The sequence below is a fragment of the Macaca mulatta genome, chromosome 1 (assembly GCF_049350105.2).
Source record: "Macaca mulatta isolate MMU2019108-1 chromosome 1, T2T-MMU8v2.0, whole genome shotgun sequence".
Lineage (NCBI taxonomy): Eukaryota > Metazoa > Chordata > Mammalia > Primates > Cercopithecidae > Macaca > Macaca mulatta.
Genome location: NC_133406.1, coordinates 206,403,730 through 206,426,003, shown reverse-complemented (window position 1 = coordinate 206,426,003; position 22,274 = coordinate 206,403,730).

Genomic DNA, 22,274 nt, shown 5'->3' with positions numbered 1-22,274 from the left:
CATTGTGAGAAGGGCCTGAATCCTGGGGGAGCACAGTGAGATCCCAGCTAAGTCTACATCTGAGTCTCTGAGCTTCAGTTTCCTTATCTGTAAAGTGAGAACAATAATAATACTGACCCTCCAGGATTCCTGTGAACATTAAATGAAGGAAAAGCAAAGTATATGGTGGGGCACAGTGGCTCATGCCTATAATCCCAGCTACTCAGAAGGCTGAGGCACAGGAATTGTTTGAACCTGGGAGGCAAAGATTGCAGTGAGCCAGGATCTTGCCACTGCCCTCCATCCAGCCTGGGCAACATAGTGAGACTCTGTCTAAAGAAAAGAAAAGAAAAGAACATAATGTACCTGGCACAGCACCTGGCCTATAATAGGTCCTACTATCTCCACTGTTCTCTAGATGGGAAACCAAACTTTAATGAATGACTTCCTTTTCAATCACTGCTGACAAGAACCAACTAAAACGAGCTTTAGCAAAATAGATAATTTGTTGACTGTAACTGGAAGTCTGAGGACTCCAGGCCTCAACCAATGACATTGTCATCATCATTGTTGCTGTCTTCCTCATCATCCCATTCTCTCAACCTCTCTCCCTCCCTTCTTGTCTCCCCACTCTTTTCTGAACATTTACAGCACTGTTTCCTAAAGCAGATGAGCTTTTGTGATAGGTGGCTTAGAGGAGCTCTCTGGCTACAGACATCTTCAGGCTCATGTCATCCCAGCCACCTAGCTCCCAAATAAAGAATGAAGTATGTCTCTCCTTTTGCCCATATATTAGATCTCAAGGAGGGAGTCTTGGTGACCCAACTTTGGTCATGGTGCCTATTCATGGGCCAACTGCCAAGATGGGGCTTGTAGCAGGGACAGTCGGAACAAGGAACTTTGATTGTCTAGGTGTGGACCAATTGTCCATCTCTGTGAACAGGGGTCTAGAGCTCTGACTGGCAGTTTTCCAAAGTTAGTTATGGTAGACTAAAAAGCCTAAACTTTTTTGGCATGCCTTGCATCGAGAGGTGGAATGTGTTTCTCCCCCTCTTGAATCTGGGCTAGTTTGCGACTTGTTTTGCTTGGTAGAATGTAGTAGATGTGGTGCTATTTCATTACCAAAGCTGTACTTAAGAAGTCTGCAACTTGCTTCCATTCGCTTGGAATGCTCGCTCCTCAAACTCAACCACCACACTGTGAGAAGCCTAAACCACATAGAGTAGCCATATGGAGAAGAACTGAGGTGCTCAGGTCAATAGCCACAGCTGACTTCCAGCTGACAGCCAGTCCCAGCTACTGTCATACGAGGGACAACACTGGACATTCCAGCCTAGTCAAGCCTCAGGTAACTGCAACCCAGTTGATATAAGGAGGAGTAGAATAACCACACAGCTTAGCCCAGTAAATCCACAGAATCATAAAGGATAAAATGGTTGTTTCAAGCCACTAAATTTATTTCAATTATGTGTTCATCACTGAAACAGAAGATGTGGCTGTACAAGAAAGGAAAAGGAAAGTTGAATAGCCAAAAGCAAGAGATGTCTGTTACATCTGGTAAAGAAAACTGAGGATCTACCCTTCCTAGCCCCATGACTCACCAAAATTAATAGTAAAACAGCTGGTCATCTGTTTAGCCCACAGCACACAGGATGCTGTGCCAGGTACTCAAGGCAATAACGGGGTGTAGCCAGGCTGTAAAGTCAGGTTTATTAAACTCCTGAGCTGGAGCTCTCTCTGTCTCTATAGCAGGCCAGAAAAGCCATATACGGAGATAACTATGAGGTCCACTGGCAGCTCTGTTTTGGGAAGCATCCAAGCAGCTCTTACCTTGCAGTGAATGCAAGGAAATGATGGAGTTTCTTCCCTGATACTCCACAGAACATCAAAACCAAAAGAATGTACAATGAGAACAAAGAAAAGCTGAATTCTGAAACACAGAGAGATGGGAGGAGCCACCAAACTGCCGGGCCCGGAGCAGGTATGAGTGCAGGGAACAGGAGACCAGAATCTGAGATGGAGAGGCTGAAAGCCCAGGGGAAGGGGTTCAGGTGGCCCAATGCCCAGTGGCTCTCCGACCTCTCTAGCATGTGGACAGCATCTTCTCGTCACTGTGCTGACACAGCATCCTCCCTATGTATCTTCTGCTGGACATGCCAGTAGGAAGGTCATGCAGGAGTTACATGCATGCATACAAGCAGAGCATTCAACCCAGAACACACAGCATGCTTTCAAATCAAATGCTTATGAGACCTCGTAAGTTATAGAGACGCAGCCCTTGCATCAAGCTTGTGATTGTCATATTGAGTTAAATTTGATCACACTAGTAAAAGGATTTGTATTTTTGTACTAGAAAATGGACACCTCCAGAATTAGCAAACAAAAGGATTATTGGAGATAAATTCAACCAACGCAGTCTGTTCTAAGCAGGAAGAAGTCTGGGATGACTCCTCCATACCTTGAGGATATGACATGAGGTAAGTGTTGGCAGACACTGGGATGGGAGGAGTTGCTGACACTGGCTGAAGTCCTGATTGTGATCCTCAGGGTCACGCTTGTGTGATCAGTAGGCAGAGTGTGCTAACTGTCTCCTCCCCTGCCTGCCACCTTCATGGTTATCTTTAGATTCAGATGACTGCCTGTCTACCCACATAGACTCTGAGCTCATTCTGCCCTATCGCAGCCCGGGTGAGAACCCTACAAGCAGACAGATCCAGGCCTAGACATGCTGCCAGCAGTCCAGGCTCCTGAATGCTTAGGGTGGATTTCGAAGCCCAGAGCCCCTGCTTCCTGGTTGGAATGTGATGATCAACGCTCTGTTTGGGCTTGACATGGGTGAAGAGGAGTCACCCGATAATGGATCTCTCTTCATCACCTCCCACCAAAAAAAACTACTTGTGCTGGGCACCATTCTATAAACACATTGGGCCATGCAAACAATACTACCAAGACTCAAGGCAGAGGCCAGTTGTGTAAGCTGGGCACACAGGAGGAGGGTCAGGGGAGGGTGCAGTTCCATGGGCACATGGGCACATGCTACATTCCAGAACCAGGAAGACACAGTTCAGGTCCAGTTGGTGGGACTCACCCAGGACCTGGATGGGCCAGCTTGGACTCAGTCTACTGGGGAGAGGTCATCAGAATTTGCCAATGGTCAGAAAAGGGAGGAGCAGGGACTGACAAGAAGTTCTGGTCCCAGATGGATAACTCACTGGTTCCCAGAGGAGACTTCAGCAGTTTCAGCAACTCCTCTCTTCCAGGTGTTTGCTGACACCCTGTGCTCTGCCATAACTGAGACTCCTTTCCTTCTGATTGGATTGATTAGGTTTTTTATCCAGTAATCGTCTCATGTGTTCTTTCCAATACTGTTTATTGTGTAGCACGAAGATGGAAATCTATTTACTAATCTGTTCAATTTTAACTCAATGCTACAATCATCCTGGGAGGAGCTGGGAAGGCTGCGGCCGATGTGAATCCTGGGGGAGCACAATGAGTTCCCAGCTGAGTCTACATCTAAAGACACTTCAACACAATAGGGTTTTTGTTTGTTTGTTTGTTTGTTTGTTTGTTTTTAAAGCAACTGAAGTAGAGAATGTCGGATTTTAAAAAGAAGGTGCCACTTGCATTTTCCCTAGCTCAATGGCCACTTTGTGGGGACTTTTGCCTGAAAAATCTGGGTAATTGCTTCAGTTCTCTGCTTTGCTCAAGCTAAGTAAGGAGGGGCCTCCTGCTGAGTCCCCAAGTAACCAAAGGAGAACATTCTTAACTTGTCAGGACTCCGATCAGTAGACAAATGATAGGTCTCCCAACAGTTACCTGCTTACAAGTCTCTTGCAGTAGACCTTCCCAAGCCCGCCAGCTGTGTGGGTGTCTGTCAGAACATACTGCCTGCCCCAGCTGGCAAGAGACATCAGATCATCTGGGTTCCCGCGCTGGCAGCCTATGACTAGAAGGTGAGGGATCTCTGGAGGTGGACCCCCTCCAGGAGCTGGAGCATACTGAGTGCTGCCCAGGCCCAGAGAAGACCCCTGAGCTTCCTAAGGTCACCCAGGTCTTCACCAGGGCCCTCGGTCTACCACGGGCATGGTGACCTGCCTTTGCCCTCCTGCTGCCACCTCGGCCAGAGCCACCTGAGTAGCCTCACCTCCAGGATGAATCCTGATCACCATCAGAAGGCCCAGGAGTTCAGGGGTCTCCACCTCCAGCCTGTGTGGCCACCATGTCCACTCTGACCCATGTCCAAGCTAGTGGTTGAACATTTGTTCCTCTTACTGTCCAGTGCAGGCAGGAGCTAGGACTGAGCAGAGCTCCTGGTACATTGCCTGTTCTTCCTTATTTCAGCTTCTTACCTCTGCTCCTGACACCACCTCCAGCTTGCTTGCTTGATGGCTCATTTTGGACATTTGTTGCTAGCTTTGGCCCCTCCTCCTGGCAACATGATTCTGGCACTTGCTCCCAAGTGCTGCAGGTGTGCATGAGAAGCACTCCTCCTTCCAGTCTGTTTGAAGGACTACATGGCTGCACCTCTTCTCTCTCTCCTTACCCATTGGAAAGAGGGAACTACCTTCTTTCCAAATAAACAGTCCCTCAGGCCCTCCAGGTTGACCAGGAGCACCACCACAGTTTCTTGCATCACGACAATAAAGTCCACTGCCTTGGCTGGGAGTCCCACTGGTGCCATCAACATCATTCTTACGGACATCCGAAAAAATTACCAAGAGAGTGTCCTGACCACCCTACTCTTTGCTCTGTGAAGGTACTGAGTTTCCCACTCACTGAGATCAGGCTGTCATCCTAAGTGTGGCAGAGGTAGCAGAGATGAGGAGGCGCTTGACTCCTCCAGCTTTCTGAAACAACCTCTGTGTTTCCCCAAGCCTCCTGCTGGCCTTAGAGGAGAGGCAGGAGGGGCCTGCCTGATACTGGAAGTGCAGTATGGTTGGCACTGAGATACACACAATACACAGGTGTGTGTGTGTGCTGCGCCATCCATATACAAAGCGTTCAGATGCCCTGTGTAGAAATGTTCCTTATTTCAATCACAGATCGTATCAACATCAGATAAAACGGGCTTGCTAAATTGGGTTCCCTGCACCATCCTGATGTGTGCCCTGGCATATAAAATCCATTGCTTAAAGGCAAATCAATGAGCCAAATGAAGTCTGCAGTCTCAGGAATTAGGCTCACTGCCTGTGCCTCGATTTTACAGATTCCAATTCAACTAACATTTATTGAGCAACTATATTTGCCAGGCAATGAGCTCAGTGCTTTCACATATGCTGCTTTATGAACAGTTGCAAAAACACTGCCAGGAGGTAATATTATGTCCAGAGTAAAGATGAGGAGGGCAAGTGAAGGCCTCATGGTCACCCAGCTCTCAGTGGCAGAGCTGTGGGTAGAGCCAGAACTTTTCCATTATTTTATTCCTACTCAACACCAGTTTAAGGGATGGAGTACCGGCTTTTCATCAAATCCTGGGGCTTCTGCCGATACAACAACTCTGGAGTGAAAATTGCATCGAGAAATTCAGCTCCTAAGGCCAACCTGTCCACACCCACTGAGGAGCTGAGTCTTCAGATGACAGATGCATGACCATCAGTGGGGCCCTGGCTCCATGGGAAGAACGAAACTTTGGAGGCAGACCGAGGCACTAAACTGCAGCTACTAGTCACGACTCAACCTCTCTGTTTCAGTTTTTTCACATTGAGAATGGAGGTTTCATAGGTACCTCACCAGGGTTGGAGGATCAAAGTGAAAACCGTCAAACCCATTATAATGTGAGCTTCATGAGAACAGAGAATCTTCTTTCTGTTATGTTCATTGCTATCGCCCTAGAACAGAGGCTGGCACATAGTAGATGCTCAGTAAATATTTGTGGTGTGAATGAACACAGTAATGCTGGTTGCCTTCCATTCGCCTCCACATTGTGAATAGGTATGCTCTACAACCCTTTGGAATGTCCTCAGTGCCCAAGACACAAGAGGCTTAGGCTAAGGCTCTCAGATTTTTAAATTCACCACTGAGAACAGCTACTGCCCGCAGCAGCCCGTGCCACCTCATCTCCTTTCTTTGACCATTACCCTTCATGCAAAACCACAGAAACCCAGAGCTCTTCACCCTCCAAATCAGAACTTAAATATAGGGAAACTTATGACCGTTTTTTCCCCTTTGTAAGCATTTTTTTTCTTTTTTTCTTTTGGACAGGGTTTCCCTCCATTGCCCAGGCTGGGGTGCTGTGGCATGATCAGAGCTCACTGCAGCTTCAAATTCCTGGGCTCAAGTGATCATCCTGCCTCAGTCTCCCAACTAACTGAGACTACAGGCCCATGCCACCCACACCTGGCTAATTTATTTATTTATTTATTTATAGAGACGGAGTCTTCTCATGTTGCCCAAGCTGGTCTCAAACTCCTAGGCCCATACAGCCCTCCCGCCTTGGCCTCCGAAAGTTCTGGGATTATAAGTGTGAGCCACCACATTCAGCTCCAGCATGGTTTTTTTAAACCTACTATTGCTATTATTTCCTGAAAGAAAGGACATTTTAATAGCAGAAACCAGGAGGGCATACTATCAGAGTAAAGGACAATCCTTTCCAAAAACAAACAGCTGGTAAACTTAGGTGAATATATCCATCCCCCAACAAGAAAGGATGGGCTTTAAACTTTCTTTGAATGCAGAAAAATGACAATGTAGAATTTTATTTTATGATATTACATGATGAGTTTTTTCTTGATATAAATTTGTCGCCTTGAGGACCTATATTCAAAACACAGTGATAATAATAACGATAGAAAAGACTCAGTGAGTTCTCGCTGTGGGCCTTGTGCTCAGCAACTTGCAAACCTTACCTCCTTAAGATATAACCTGGGAGGTGGAAACATGGCCCCAAGAGGCTCCTGCCTTCTCCCTGATGGGGGCTGCCTGAGCCTGGGGGCCAGTGAGGGTTGTCCCACCCAGTGCATCCTGGAGCCTGGATCAGCCTCCTGGATCAGCCAACCCACAGCAGTCAGGAACATATGAGGGAAAAACACCACCGCCAGGCGAGGCTGCATCACAGTCCAACAAAAGTCCACAGACAGGACTTGGAACCTTCTACTCTAAGTAACCATCCACCAGCAAAGCAAGGAATCCAACAGCATTTTCCAGGGCCCCCAGACAAGGTGCGTCAAGACCCAAGTCCCCCAAGGCATCCAAATATCATTCTGAGGTATTCTGAGGTAAAAGCTAATATTTATTACGGAAAATTGGATCTAATCTCAAGTGAAGGTATCACAATGGACATATTGATTTTTTTTAAAGAAAAGTCACCCATTTGGTGTGGGGGAGGGAGACAAGAAAAAAGAAAAGTTACATCTTGAAAAGAAAAATACCAATTTCACAAGCAACCTCCAACCAGATTCCAGGCCCTTAGGATAGCTCACAGCAAGTCCAATATATATATATGTGTGTGTGTATATATATATATATGTGTGTGTGTATAATATATATGTGTGTATATATATATGTGTGTGTGTGTGTGTGTGTGTGTGTATATATATGAAGAAAGAAAAAAAGAAAAATCTTGAAAAAGGGAGGTTTTCAAATAGAGACATCCAGGAAAGTAAATAAAATCAATTGAAAATACTAACAGAGAGCCATTCATTTTAAGTGTTATAAAAATGCCAAAAAGTGCATCCTTATTTTCAGGTTTTAGGACTCTGGATATTCCTTTTTCTGAAAACTGACATCTATAAAGAGGAAAATATGAATAAGGAGAAAAATAATCAATGTGTTTTTTTGAAGGCCCTGAACCATCATGGAATGAAAAAGATGTAACCTTATTAACTATGCAATTTTCATTCCATTTCAGGCGCTGGGGCACAGCGGGTATGACCTCTTTGTAGAGAATCTTTTGGAAGAAAGAGGATCCTCACAGGGACTCAAGGCTGAGTCCTGTAACTAAGATCCTCAATCAGTCAAAGGTCCTGGGATCTGTGTCCCAGTCATGGTCCCAGCAGAAAATACGTGGCACCTTCCACTACAGGCCCATGCCACCCACTTCTGGCTGATTAATTTAGTTTTTTTAGTAGAGATGGAGTATTGCCATATTCCAAACATAGTGATAATAAAAATGATAGAAAACATTCAATGAGTATTCACTGTGGGCCTTGTGCTCAGCAACTTGCAAACCTTACCTCCTTAAGATATAACCTGGGAGGTGGAAAATGGCCCCAAGAGGCTCCTGCTTTCTTCCTGATGGGAGTTGCCTGGGCATATGGCCCAATGAGGGTTGCAGGAAGGGGCCCTCCAGTGCTTGAAAATATTTTGGAAGCCCCTTTCCCACCCATGATACAGAGACTGGAATCACTCTTAATGTCTTAATCCTGCGGCACAAAGATTCTGGGAGACTCCCGCCTCACTAAGTCAGGTCCTCACCTAGGGTCAGTGAGGAGCGTTTGTAGATGCACCACTCATAAAGGAGAGGGCAGAGCATAGGGAAGCCCCAGGGGGTGGTGTAGGACCCTAGGAACAAGAAATCTGGAGACAGAAAGAGCTCTGGTTTTCCATCAAGGGTGTCAGCCAGCTTACAATGATCCCATAAGCAGAGAAGCAGGGGAAGATGTACCCATCCTCACTCACCTCCTTCCTGGGACCATCTGCTGGTATCCTCCATTGGCCAAACACAGTGAGAAGTGAGAAGGCAGAAATCCAGGCACAGAGCTGGGCATCTTGAAACCAAATATCTCTATTCACTGAGGGTGATCTATACAAGTGTTCAACGAGCCAGATATTGACTGGACCTGGAAATAAATATTTCCAAATAGATGTGTAGTTTTTATTTAAGTAGGAAGTCATTTAAAATTTAGCTGTCTCTGGTTAAACTTGAAGAAGAGGGTCAGAGGGTACTTTGGGATCTAGTGTAGCACCACACAGACTGCCCTGAAACACAGCCCTGCATGGATTTTCCCAAGTTCCTAAAGAAAAGGGACAATCTGGACCTGCAAGCTCAAGTCCAGTTGAAGTGTTGGAACATAAGGGGACCCTGAGAAGCTGAGAGTCGTGAGAGCCTCTCCCCGGCACTGACAGCAAGATGGGCGTTTCTCCAGCAGATAGATGGATCAAGGTCATGATGGGTCCAATATCAGTTAAATCCAAAGGGTGCAGTGGGACCAGCTCTATGGCCATTAAGCAGAATGTGTGAACCACCAGGGACTCTGTGGAGGACATAAGAAACATGGGTGACCCTGAAGCATGAGGGATCTGTGGGTGACTTTAAAATACTCTGCCATTCACTAACTATAGGGAAGTCTAACTGCAGGCACAGAACTTTGAAAGAACATTTGTCTTAATTTCACAGGCCCTTCTTTTACTCCTTATACCCACCCAATCCCAGCTGACCCTGAACTCCCATGGTGACTTCCAACATAAACTGACAACCTTGTCCAGCCATGCCCCAAACAACCAAACACACACACCATGTGCCAGATACTTCCATACATTCATATCACAAAATGCTCTCAGTGGGTTGATCTTTCCACGTTTAAGACACGAAAACTGAGGCTCGCAGCAATTAAGCAAACCTGATCCAATTCTAATTCCCTCTTTATCATTCCGCAGTTCCTGTTAAAATCAGAAGAGGAGGACCGACTCTATATCCTTTAGGTTTTGTCAGTTTGAGCTCCCAGTCAAATTAGAGAGACAGCACACCATTCCCAAATTGCTGAATGGCCGAGCAAACCTTTTGCACCCTCATCTTCACACATCTTTCATGGACCACCTCAATCAGATGTGAACTGATATTCCTAAGAGACAAGTGAGGAAGGGGACGCTTCTGCATCTGTCTTTTGAGGAGCAAAGCAGCAGATCTCTCTGACAGCATAATGTTCTGTCATTCCTTTCAACTCAGGAACTGAACTGACAGCTCCCCAGAAACTGTGCCTCCTCCATCTTTTCTCACCCCCAGAAAGCGCTCCTGGAAACAAAGAGGCCAACTATAATGGGTGTGACCCAAGAAATCCTAATGGGCACGCCAAATGAAGAGCAGATGGATGAGGCAGAATCAGATCTGAGACAAGGATTTGAGTGCAAGTAGTTTATAGGAGAGCTGATTCCAGGTAAGAGAGTGCAGAGTGAAATGCAGGGCAGGGAAGGAACTCAGTTGCAGGTTTTCAATATGGGCAACTGGGACTCAGCCCCACAGGGAACCTCTGGGAGACTGTGGAACATACTCACATTTGTCACTCCCAAGGGCAAAGAAGCTGGATATTTATGTTCCGATCTTTCCCTGGCTGAGAGCTGTTCCCAGGGGTGCTAACTCCCTGGCAGTCCTACCCTCTGGTTGAGCATGCTTCAAGTAGGGAAGACCTCTAGGCAGAGGGATCAGGTGCTTGCAGAAGAAAACCATTAGCAGGGAAGGGAATGGTAAGTGCAGAAAGGCTAAGTTTAGAGACACCAACTGTGTCTGCCACCCCCAGGTGATTCTATTCCATCATCATTTGATCCCAGGTCTGAGGAAGTAAAAGAGAAGCATGAAGAGAGAGAAAGGAGAGAGAGACAGAGGAGAAGGTAGAGGGCACCATGAGGAACATGGTAGTCTATTCATGGGCAGTCACTTTGAAATTATCTTCTTTGCCATCTATGCAACCTGTTTTCTCATCTGTTGAATGAGAATAATAACATTCTGTATCCCATGAGGTGTGATTACATGAGTTAATATGTGTGAAGCACTTAGAACAGTGTCTGGTACATAGTAAATTCTCAACTATTGACTCAGCTTTGCCTGGTTCATAGGCTTGAGAATATACTAGAAGCCCCTTCCCCACCCATGATGTAGAGATTGGAATCACTCTTAATGTCTCAATCTGAGGCACAAAGATTTTGGGAGACTCCTGCCATACTAAGTCAGATCCTCAAGCTCTTGGATGGGCCTCACCTCCTAGACAATTCCTTTCCCATGATTACCATCTTATTGAGCAGTCTATAGGACTAGCCTCTGCTTTGGAGTCCTGCCCAGTGTCCATGACCCCACCAAAGGTGGAGCCTTGCCCTGTATCCCTGTCCCAGTTGGCAAGAACCCTGGGCTCTACTAGTCCCTCCACTAGGGATGAACATTAATCCATACCTCAGGTTGTGCTGTGGTCTTGCCCTAATGAGATAGCCCTACATACCTTCTAGGGTCACCTTCTGCTGAATTGCTCATCTGTTCCTACCACTACACCACAGTCCCTCTTGCTTGGGACCCAAAAGGTGTGGGACAACAGATGGACTGAATTTAGGTGCAAGGAGAATTAACAAGGATCCACAATAGCTCCTACCCTTGAGCCCCAAACCGAGTGCACACAAACAGGATGGGAGAAAGATCAGCAATGGCCTGAGGCTTGGCGAAGACAAGGTGGGATGGTATGGTGAGCCCATGGTGAGGAAACTGGCAGACACAATACCGTGTGGACCCCACCCAATTGAGGTCTGCCCACCTCACACAGAGCCGAGAGGAGTAGGAGAAACTGCCAGGCTTATTCTGTCCAGACCTCTCTGGAAACCAGAACTGGGCTGGGAAGCTGCCCTCAGCTACCCTCTGCAGAATTGAGACCCCAAGGGATCAAGCATCCTGAAGCACTGGGTGACAGGGCTGGGGTGCACCTTCCTGAACCACTGGAAAGGGGGTAAGAGAGGGGGACCTAGCATGAGCATCTGATCACCTTCAGACTTGTCCTCAGATCTCACTGCCAAAGTCCCCATTTGTCAACTACACAGAAGCCACCTGGGCTCTGTTGGGTTTTTTTTCTTTTCTTTTCCTTTTGTGTGTGTGTGTGTGTGTGTGTGTGTGTTTGAGACAGAGTCTCACTCTGTTACCCAGGCTAGAGTGCAGTGGCACAATCTCGGCTCACTGCTACCTCCACCTCCCAGGTTCAAGCGATTCTCCTGCCTCAGCTTCCCGAGTTGCTGGGATTATAGGTGTACAGGTGCACACCACCACGCCCAGCTAATTTTTGTATTTAGTAGAGACGGGGTTTCACCATGTTGGCCGGGCTAGTGTTGGTTTGTGATGCTCACATGCCACAAGCCCTTTCATAGCCCTGGACTGTGCCTCCCTCAGACACTCCTGACACAGCCCTCTCTGTTCCTGGTGTGCTGGCCATCTCTGCTTGGCTTCCCAAGTGTCCCTATCCTTGGGGCTGCCTGGAGTTGGGCTTCTGTGGGGTTGTTCCTCTCCTTCGGGCTTGGTGGCCACTATTAGAGGCTTTTCCCAGGATGGGGATGGCAGGAAGGCAAGGAGGCAACCTGGGGCACTGCTGCAGAGTACTGTTTCCATTTCTATGGCCCTTGTCCTGCTCAGGTTCTAGAATAAATGTTTGCTGATGCTAGTCTTTTTTGAAAATCCATCCACATTTGCTGGGACATCATAATGGACTGAAATTAGCTGCAGAGTTGACGGTTGGGGAAATCTAAAGCATGATGAATTCTCTTAGGGGCACAAGGCCAACAAGCGGCAGTACCCACACCCAGAGCATTTAGCGTCTTTATTAAGGATCTGGTTGAAGGAACATGAACAGTGTGCCTCATCATTTTTCTAACTCTAAAACATGTTTTTACAAATAATACATGTTTATTATAGATAAAAGCAGATAGGCCAAAGGAAAATTAAGAAAAATCACTCTTCATCCCACTACTCTGAAATAGCCACCTCTTTTTAACATTTTTGTGCAAACTTTCCATACCTAAATACATACATAAATAAATGTCCAGCTGCAATTCTAGACCTAATGTGTTTTGGTTGTGGGTTTTTGTTTGTTTGTTTGTTTTTGTTTTTTTAACCTTCATGGTTAAAGCTTCGATATAAACAGTTTTTGTCCTGAAAGGACTGACTTTGACCTTAGGAGTAGACTATTTATTTTGGGAAAACCCTTTAAATGGGCTTTTGGTTACAAAACATTGAGCGAATAACTCCCTCCCACAGCCCTGGAGGAATGAACTGATATTGAGCTACTGTACTCAATGCCGTTGACTGCTTAGAGGCCATTAGACAGGCCTGCCCAGTCCGCTGAATGAGAAATGAGCATTTGTAGCATCAGCAACTGCCAGAGAAGAAAAGATCCCAGGAAAGCAAGCCAGGCCTGGGCAGGTACGCCTGAGAGGAGGCACTAAGGAAGACTTGCCTTACTCTTCCAGGTCCCAGGGCTATTGGGCCTGACCTTGGGAGCACAGATGTCTCAGAACACTCCTTGTGCTGGGGGGCGGGGGGTGGCCTCCTACTCAGTAAGACAATGTGAGCAGGCGGTGCTCTGGAACACCCTCAGAAATGACTGGATGACCCTTTGAGGGAGGCTCTGTTCCTGCAGCCAAGCCACACTGGGAGCCTTTGTAATTTATGCTATTAGTTGAAAGACATTCCCACAGGCTGATGACGTCTGAGACATCCTAGTTACAAACAGATAGTTGACAAAAGTAGAACAAGACTGCTTCTTAGATATCTGCTTCCCCACTAGCACCTCATCAGTGTATCCCGTGCATCTTTGATCTCAGTAGTCATAGACATTGTCACTTTAATAGATGAATCATATTTCTCTTTACACATGCATAACCACAATTTATTTAAACAGTCACTTTTGTTGGAGCAACCTGAAAGCATTGTGGTTTTGAGATAAGCAAGGCAGGGATGAGAAGAAAAGGGAGCATTGGCCTTTAAGTGTAGTAACTTGTGACCCTGGGGAAACAGCCCATTTGGCTTGGTCTCAGAATCATGCCCATGTACTCAGGTGCTCACTCTCAGCTGTACCCTTCCCTTGTTCTGATCCTGACCCTGCTGGTCTATGGCTCAGCCATGTGACACTCTGCTTGACTTCTTCTTATGGGACAGGTATTGGCACACAAGTCAGCTGCAACTGATTGCCCTGTGTGCATGGCAAACCCTCTCACTCCAGGCAGTTAGGCACTCAATTTTAAGTATATCATCTCTTCTGCTCATGGAATACTGCACACTTCCCTCAAGGCAAGCTGCAGGCCACCTGTTCTGGTTCTCTCTGTCTCTGTCTCTTTCTCTCAGTATGTTTGTATCTCTCTCTGTCTCCTCCCAAGACACACACATACATACACACACATACACACATAGACACACTTTTTTCCACATCTCCTTTTTGTTTTGATCATAAGGAAGCAGTGTGGCATGGTGTCTACACCAACATCATGCGTGTTGAATTCTTTCAGTTAAAGATAGTGCGTTGGTCACATGTGTTGATTTTCTCTACTTCCCCAGACACCACAAAAATGATAGCAATGAATTTTTTTTAGAGGGCAAAAAGTACAGGAAGAAAAAACACAACGAGTGAAAGGTTTCAACAATTTTTTAAAATGCACAGCAAATGGAGGTGTAGTAATTTTTATCAAGGAGAAGGAAGTTGCACCAGAAAGTCCTTCCAGAGGCAAATATGCATGAGAGTAAAGAGAAGAGAGATGATTTGCTCTGCACAAGGGTCCTTGAAGAGTTCATGACTTGAAGGCCCTAGACAGGGTGTAGGGCAGTGGGGGAAACTCAGGGCTACAAAACAGATTAGTTGAAAGTCTCTACATTTAGTGGTCAAACTCTCCTGTGGATTGTACAGATGGTTCACTGAAATTTCCGTTTCACTAACTTCCTCCTTCCTAGCAGATCCCTGCTTTTGTTAGACTGTCAATCCCTCTTCCATGAAGCATATGCTTCAAGGGAAGAGGCGATCCTCAGATCTAAGGGATGGATTTTGATTGTCTAAGTCAGTAAGCACATGATAGTTCAAATGGGCTCCAATAGGGTAGGGTGGGGGAGGATCATATCTTGGGTTAGTCCAATCACATAGAAAATATGTACTAGGAGAGAGACTTTTCTCTAGTTATCTTCAGTTGAATGCAAACATGAAAGTATATAGCCCAGTGCTTCTCAAACTTTCGTGTGCACTTGAATCACCTGATTATCTCATTAAAATGCAGGTTATTCTCAGTATGCCTGGGACAGGGATTGAGATTCTGCATATATGACAAGCTTTTGGGTGATGCCAATGCTGCTGGTTCAAGGACCACATTTGAGTGACAGAGGCACAGCTCAAGTCCTAATGGCACAATTTTATGGTTGTGAAAGGAATCAGCTCATTCGAATCATATGCTAAAGAGAGCAAAGCAAAGAGCCTGAAAAACCACTAGTGCTAGATGCCATCACTGAGCCACTGATCCACATCACACCAGGAGCACTTGCTACCTTTGAACTTCCAACTACGTGGGATATTTTTGCTGAAGACAGTGAAACTTAGGTCTCTGTCAATTACAGCTAGACTCTTGGGAAGGAGGGAGTTATTCTCTGGAGAAGGAAAACAGAAGAGGACCAGGATTCAGAGATGGCAGGTATGGGGAAGCTGGGAGCCAAGTACAAGACTGAAAACAGGAATCAATTAAAAGTCTGCACACAGGCCAGGCATGGTGGCTCACGCCTGTAATCCTAGCACTCTGGGAGGCTGAGGTGGGTGGATCACGAGGTCAGGAGTTCTAGACCAGCCTGACCAACACAGTGAAACCCCTGTCTCTACTAAAAATACAAAAATTAGCCAGGCGTGCTGGTGCATGCCTGTAATCCCAGCTACTCAGGAGGCTGAGGCAGGAGAATTGCTAGAACCTGGGAGGCAGGGGTTGCAGTGAGCCGAGATCATGCCACTGCACTCCAGCCTGTGCAGTGAGAGACTCTGAGACTCTGTCTCAAAAAAAAAAAAAAAAAAAAAAGTCTGCACACAAATGAGGCATGAAGGAATTTTCAGGGTAGTCGAAATATAAACATTTATCTAATGTACAATGAATATTTTTCATTTATATTTACTATACATAAATTATATCCCAATAAAAAATGTTTTAACAGCCTACACATGGAATGGTGATAGCTCCTGGGTGGGGGCTTGCCCATACCTTGCCCCATGTCTAGTTCTTTAGAAGCTAAAACTCTACCAGCCAGGCAAAAGATAAAAGGATTCTTCTTCAGGTTAAATGGAATGGGTCCAAAGAAAAGACTTTACATATTGTCATTTGAGAATTTCCTAATGAAACATCAGCTTGGTGTCTGATCACCTTAAAGTACATCCCACTAGCTGATAATCCCCCCCACTCAGTCCCATACACAGAGATTTCAATCATCTATTTAGTGCTTATTACCTTAATGGACAATAAAGGACACTTAAGAAAAGACTAAAACAAAAAATAGAATAAAATAAACAAAATAACACCAATATCAAAACAGGAAAAAAAAAGCTGAAGAAAATAGAGATAATATAGGACTCAGAAAAAAACCTTAAAGATAATATAGAATTAGTATACTCAGAGCCATAGGAGAAGATATTGATGCATTATAAACAGGGTTTATAAAAGAAGCAACAATAAGGAGACAGGAAAGTACTATTAGAAATTAAGAATAGGGGGGCGGAGCAAGATGGCCGAATAGGAACAGCTCCAGCCTCCAACTCCCAGCGTGAGTGATACAGAAGACGGGTGATTTCTGCATTTCCAACTGAGGTACTGGGTTCATTTCACTGGGGTGTGTCAGACAGGGGGTTCAGGACAGTGGGTACAGCCCAACAAGCGAGAGCCAAAGCAGGGTGAGGCATCGCCTCACCTGGGAAGTGCAAGGTGGAATTCCCTTTCCTAGCCAAGGGAAACTGTGACACACAACACCTGGAAAATTGGGTCACTCCCACCCTAATACTGCATTTTACCAAGGGTCTTAGCAAACGGCACACCAGGAGATTATATCCTGCACCTGGCTCAGAGGGTCCCACACCCACGAAGCCGCCCTCATTGCTAGCACAGCAGTCTGAGATCTAACTGCAAGGTGGCAGTGAGGCTGGGGGAGGGGTGTCCACCATTGCTGAGGCTTAAGTAGGTAAACAAAGCTGCTGGGAAGCTTGAACTGGATGGAGCCCACCGCAGTTCAAGGAGGCATGCCTGCCTCTGTAGACTCCACCTCTGGGGACAGGGCATAGCCAAACAAAAGGCAGCAGAAACCTCTGCAGATGTAAATGTCCCTGTCTGACAGCTTTGAAGAGAGCAGTGGTTCTCCCAGCACAGAGTTTGAGATCTGAAAATAGACAGACTGCCTGCTCAAGTGGGTCCCTGACTCCCGAGTAGCCTAACTGGGAGACATCCCCCACTAGGGGCAGACTGACACCTCACACCTCACACGGCCGGGTACACCTCTGAGATGAAGCTTCCAGAGGAATGATCAGACAGCAACATTTGCTGTTCAGCAATATTCACTCCTCTGCAGCCTCTGCTGCTGATACCCAGGCAAACAGGGTCTGGAGTGGACCTTGACTCCAGCAGACCTGCAGCTGAGGGTCCTGACTGTTAGAAGGAAAAATAACAAACGGAAAAGACATCCACACCAAAACCCCATCTGTATGTCACCATCACCAAAGACCAAAGGTAGATAAAACCACAAAGATGGGGAAAAAGCAGTGCAGAAAAGCTGGAAATTCTAAAAATCAGAGGACCTCTCCCCCTCCAAAGGAACGCAGCTCCTCACCAGCAATGGAACAAAGCTGGACGGAGAATGACTTTGATGAGTTGAGAGAAGGCTTCAGACAATCAAACTTCTCCGAGCTAAAGGAGGAATTATGAACCCAGCACAAAAGAAACTAAAAACCCTGAAAAAAGATTTGACAAATGGCTAACTAGAATAACCAATGTAGAGAAGTCCTTAAATGACCTGATAGAGATGAAAACCATGACACGAGAACTACATGACAAATACACAAGCTTCAGTAACTGACTCGATCAACTGGAAGAAAGAGTATCAGTGATTGAAGATCAAATGAATGAAATGAAGTGAGAAGAGAAGTTTAGAGAAAAAAAGAGTAAAAAGAAATGAACCAAGCCTCCAAGAAATATGGGACTATGTGAAAAGACCAAATCTATGTCTGATTGGTGTACCTGAAAGTGACGGGGAGAATGGAACCAAGTTGGAAAACACTCTGCAGGATATTATCCAGGAGAACTTCCCCAACCTAGCAAGGCAGGCCCACATTCAAATTAAGAAAATACAGAGAATGCAACAAAGATACTCCTTGAGAAGAGCAACTCCAAGACACATAATTGTCAGATTCACCAAAGTTGAAATGAACAAAAAAATGTTAAGGGCAGCCAGAGAGAAAGGTCAGGTTACTCACAAAGGGAAGCCCATCAGACTAACAGTGGATCTCTCAGCAGAAACTCTCCAAGCAAGAAGAGAGTGGGGGCCAATATTCAACATTCTTAAAGAAAAGAATTTTCAACCCAGAATTTCATATCCAGCCAAACTAAATTTCATAAGTGAAGGAATTCCAAAATTGACCACATAGTTGGAAGTAAAACACTCCCCAGCAAATGTAACAGAACAGAAATTATAACAAACTGTCTCTCAGATCACAGTGCAATCAAACTAGAACTCAGGATTAAGAAACTCAATCAAAACCGCTCAACTACATGGATACTGAACAACCTGCTCCTGAATGACTACTGGGTACATAATGAAATGAAGGCAGAAATAAAGATGTTCTTTGAAACCAATGAGAACAAAGATACAACACACCAGAATCTCTGGGACACATTTAAAGCAGTGTGTAGCAGGAAATTTATAGCACTAAATGCTGACAAGAGAAAGCAGGAAAGATCTAAAATTGACACCCGAACATCACAATCAAAACAACTAGAGAAGCAAGAGCAAACACATTTAAAAGCTAGCAGAAGGCAAGAAATAACTAAGATCAGAGCAGAACTGACAGAGATAGAGACACAAAAAACCCTCCAAAAAATCAATGAATCCAGGAGCTGGTTTTTTGAAAAGATCAACAAAATTGATAAACTGCTAGCAAGACTAATAAAGAAGAAAAGAGAGAAGAATCAAATAGACACAATAAAAAATGATAAAGGGGATATCACCACTGACCCCACAGAAATACAAACTACCATCAGAGAATACTATAAACACCTCTATGCAAATAAACTAGAAAACCTAGAAGAAATGGATAAATTCCTGGACACATACGCTCTCTCAAGAATAAACCAGGAGGAAGTTGAATCCCTGAATACATCGATAACAGGCTCTGAAATTGAGGCAATAATTAACAGCCTACCAACCAAAAAATGTCCAGGACCAGATGGATTCGCAGCCAAATTTTACCAGAAGTACAAGGAGGAGCTGGTACCATTCCTTCTGAAATTATTTCAATCAATAGAAAAAGAGGGAATCCTCCCTAACTCATTTTATGAGGCCAATTATGGTATCATCTTGATACCAAAGACTGGCAGAGACACAACAAATAAAGAGAATTTTAGACCAACATCCCTGATGAACATCGATGCAAAAATCCTCAATAAAATGCTGGCAAACCGAATCCAGCAGCACATCAAAAAGCTTATCCACCATGATCAAGTGGGCTTCATCCCTGGGATGCAAGGCTGGTTCAACATACACAAATCAATAAACGTAATTCAGCATATAAACAGAACCAAAAACAAAAACCACATGATTATCTCAATAGATGCAGAAAAGGCCTTTGACAAAATTCAACAGCCCTTCATGCTAAAAACTCTCAATAAATTCGGTATTGATGGAACGTATCTCAAAATAATAAGAGCTATTTATGACAAATGCACAGCCAATATTGTACTGAATGGGCAAAAACTGGAAGCATTCCCCTTGAAAACTGGCACAAGACAGGGATGCCCTTTCTCACCACTCCTATTCAACATAGTGATGGATGTTCTGGCCAGGGCAATTAGGCAAGAGAAAGAAATAAAAGGTATTCAATTAGGAAAAGAAGTCAAATTGTCCCTGTTTGCAGATGACATGATTGTATATTTAGAAAACCCCATTGTCTCAGCCCAAAATCTCCTTAAGCTGATAAGCAACTTAGCAAAGTCTCAGGATACAAAATCAATGTGCGAAAATCACAACCATTCCTATACACCAATAAAAGACTAACAGAGAGCCAAATCATGAATGAACTCCCATTCACAATTGCTTCAAAGAGAATAAAATGCCTAGGAATCCAACTTAAAAGGGATGTGAAGGACCTCTTCAAGGAGAACTACAAACCATTGCTCAATGGAATAAAAGAGGACACAAACAAGTGGAAGAACATTCCATGCTCATGGATAGGAAGAATCAATATCGTGAAAATGGCCATACTGCCCAAAGTAATTTATAGATTCAATGCCATCCCCATTAAGCTACCAATGACTTTCTTCACAAAATTGGAAAAATCCTGAGTTCCAGTTTGATTGCACTGTGATCTGAGAGATGATTTGTTATAATTTCTGTTCTGTTTACCAATTCTGTGAAGTGTTTATTGCGGCACTATTCACAATAGCAAAGACTTGGAATCAAATGTCCATCAGTGACAGACTGGATTAAGAAAATGTGGCACATATACACCATGGAATACTATGCAGCCATTAAAAAGGATGAGTTCGTGTCCTTTGTAGGGACATGGATGAAGCTGGAAACCATCATTCTCAGCAAACTATCGGAAGAACAGAAAACCAAACACCGCATGCTCTCACTCACAGGTGGGAATTGAACAATGAGAACACTTGGACACAGGAAGGGGAACATCACACACTGGGGCCTGTTGTGGGGTCGGGGGAAGTGGGAGGGATAGCATTAGGAGATATACCTAATGTAAATGATGAGTTAATGGGTGCAGCACACCAACATGGCACATGCATACATATGTAACAAACCTGCACATTGTGCGCACGTACCCTAGGACATAAAGTATAATAAAAAAATTTTAAAAAGAAATTAAGAATAGGAGAAAAAAACAAAACACTTAAATAAAAGGTATAGATAGTAAAGATAATAAAATCTATTAGGAAGAAGAAGAAAAAGATGGTGATGGAAAATATTAAAAACCACGTAAGAGCTTTTAGAAAACCAATCCAACAATTCAATATCTGACTAATGGGGGAAATATAAAATGAGAACAGAGAAAAAGGGAGAGGAAGAAATTGCCACAAAATTGATTTGATATGAATAATATTTCCTGGAACTAGGCTGCATCTTCTACTTTGGGGCTTATATAAAATTTCAGAACACCAGGAAGAAAGAATAGATCCCAAAAGATTCCAAAGAGAAAAAAAGCTATATGCAAAATAATAATCAGAATGGCATTTAACTTCCTAAGAAAAAAACTGGAAACTAGATGCCATCACATTTTTAAATAAAATATTATTTTCAATCTTAAGTTTTACATTCAGCCACATTAGAAATTGTGTGCAGATAAAATAATATTTGAAGACTTAAAAGACTCAGAAAAAAAATAACTTTTATGCACCCTTTCTTTATAAACTGCTGAAGGATGTGCTCCAGTACATTTAGGGAGGAATCTAAGAAGGAGGAAGACAAAGGATCACGAAATGGTGGATCCAATCCAGGATAAAGGCAAACGAAGTCCATGGAGGATAACTGTGCAAAAGCCCTGTAGATTAACTGGTACAACTGAAAATAAGAGGAAGAAATTCTTTACAATGAAGATCTCCAGCAATTTTTTTAATGGGGGAATATCACAAAATATGTGATATGATGGAATTTTTGTAAAATGTAATAATAGGTAGATTGTAACCTGACTAATTTTGAAAACTTTAAAGACATACGTGAAAAAATAAGCAAGTGAAATAGGCAACTATTAACGCTAAAGAAAATCAAAATCTGTTCAAGAAGGGAAATACAGTAAACGCTGATCACTTATTTTAGGGAAAACAATAACAGGACTATATTAGGATGCTGGGGTTGGGGTGAAGTAGGGTGTGGGGAGACAGTGAATTTCTCCCTCCCATAAATCAAGAAATAGAAGTCCTGTATAGGCATAAACATGGAGATGCAGATGTAAAGTTAATGCCAGGAAAAACACCCCAAAATAGTTTAAAATGATTAGGTCAGGGACTGCTCTTTTTCATTATAAACTTTTTTATATTATTTGACTTGTTTTTAACCATGTACATTGTTTTAAAACACTTATAGCAGCATAATTTATAATCCTTTGGGTATATACCCAGTAATGGGATGGCTGGGTCATATGGTACATCTAGTTCTAGATCCTTGAGGAATCGCCATACTGTTTTCCATAATGGTTGAACTAGTTTACAATCCCACCAACAGTGTAAAAGTGTTCCTATTTCTCCACATCCTCTCCAGCACCTGTTGTTTCCTGACTTTTTAATGATTGCCATTCTAACTGGTGTGAGATGGTATCTCATTGTGGTTTTGATTTGCATTTCTCTGATGGCCAGTGATGATGAGCATTTTTTCATGTGTCTGTTGGCTGTATGAA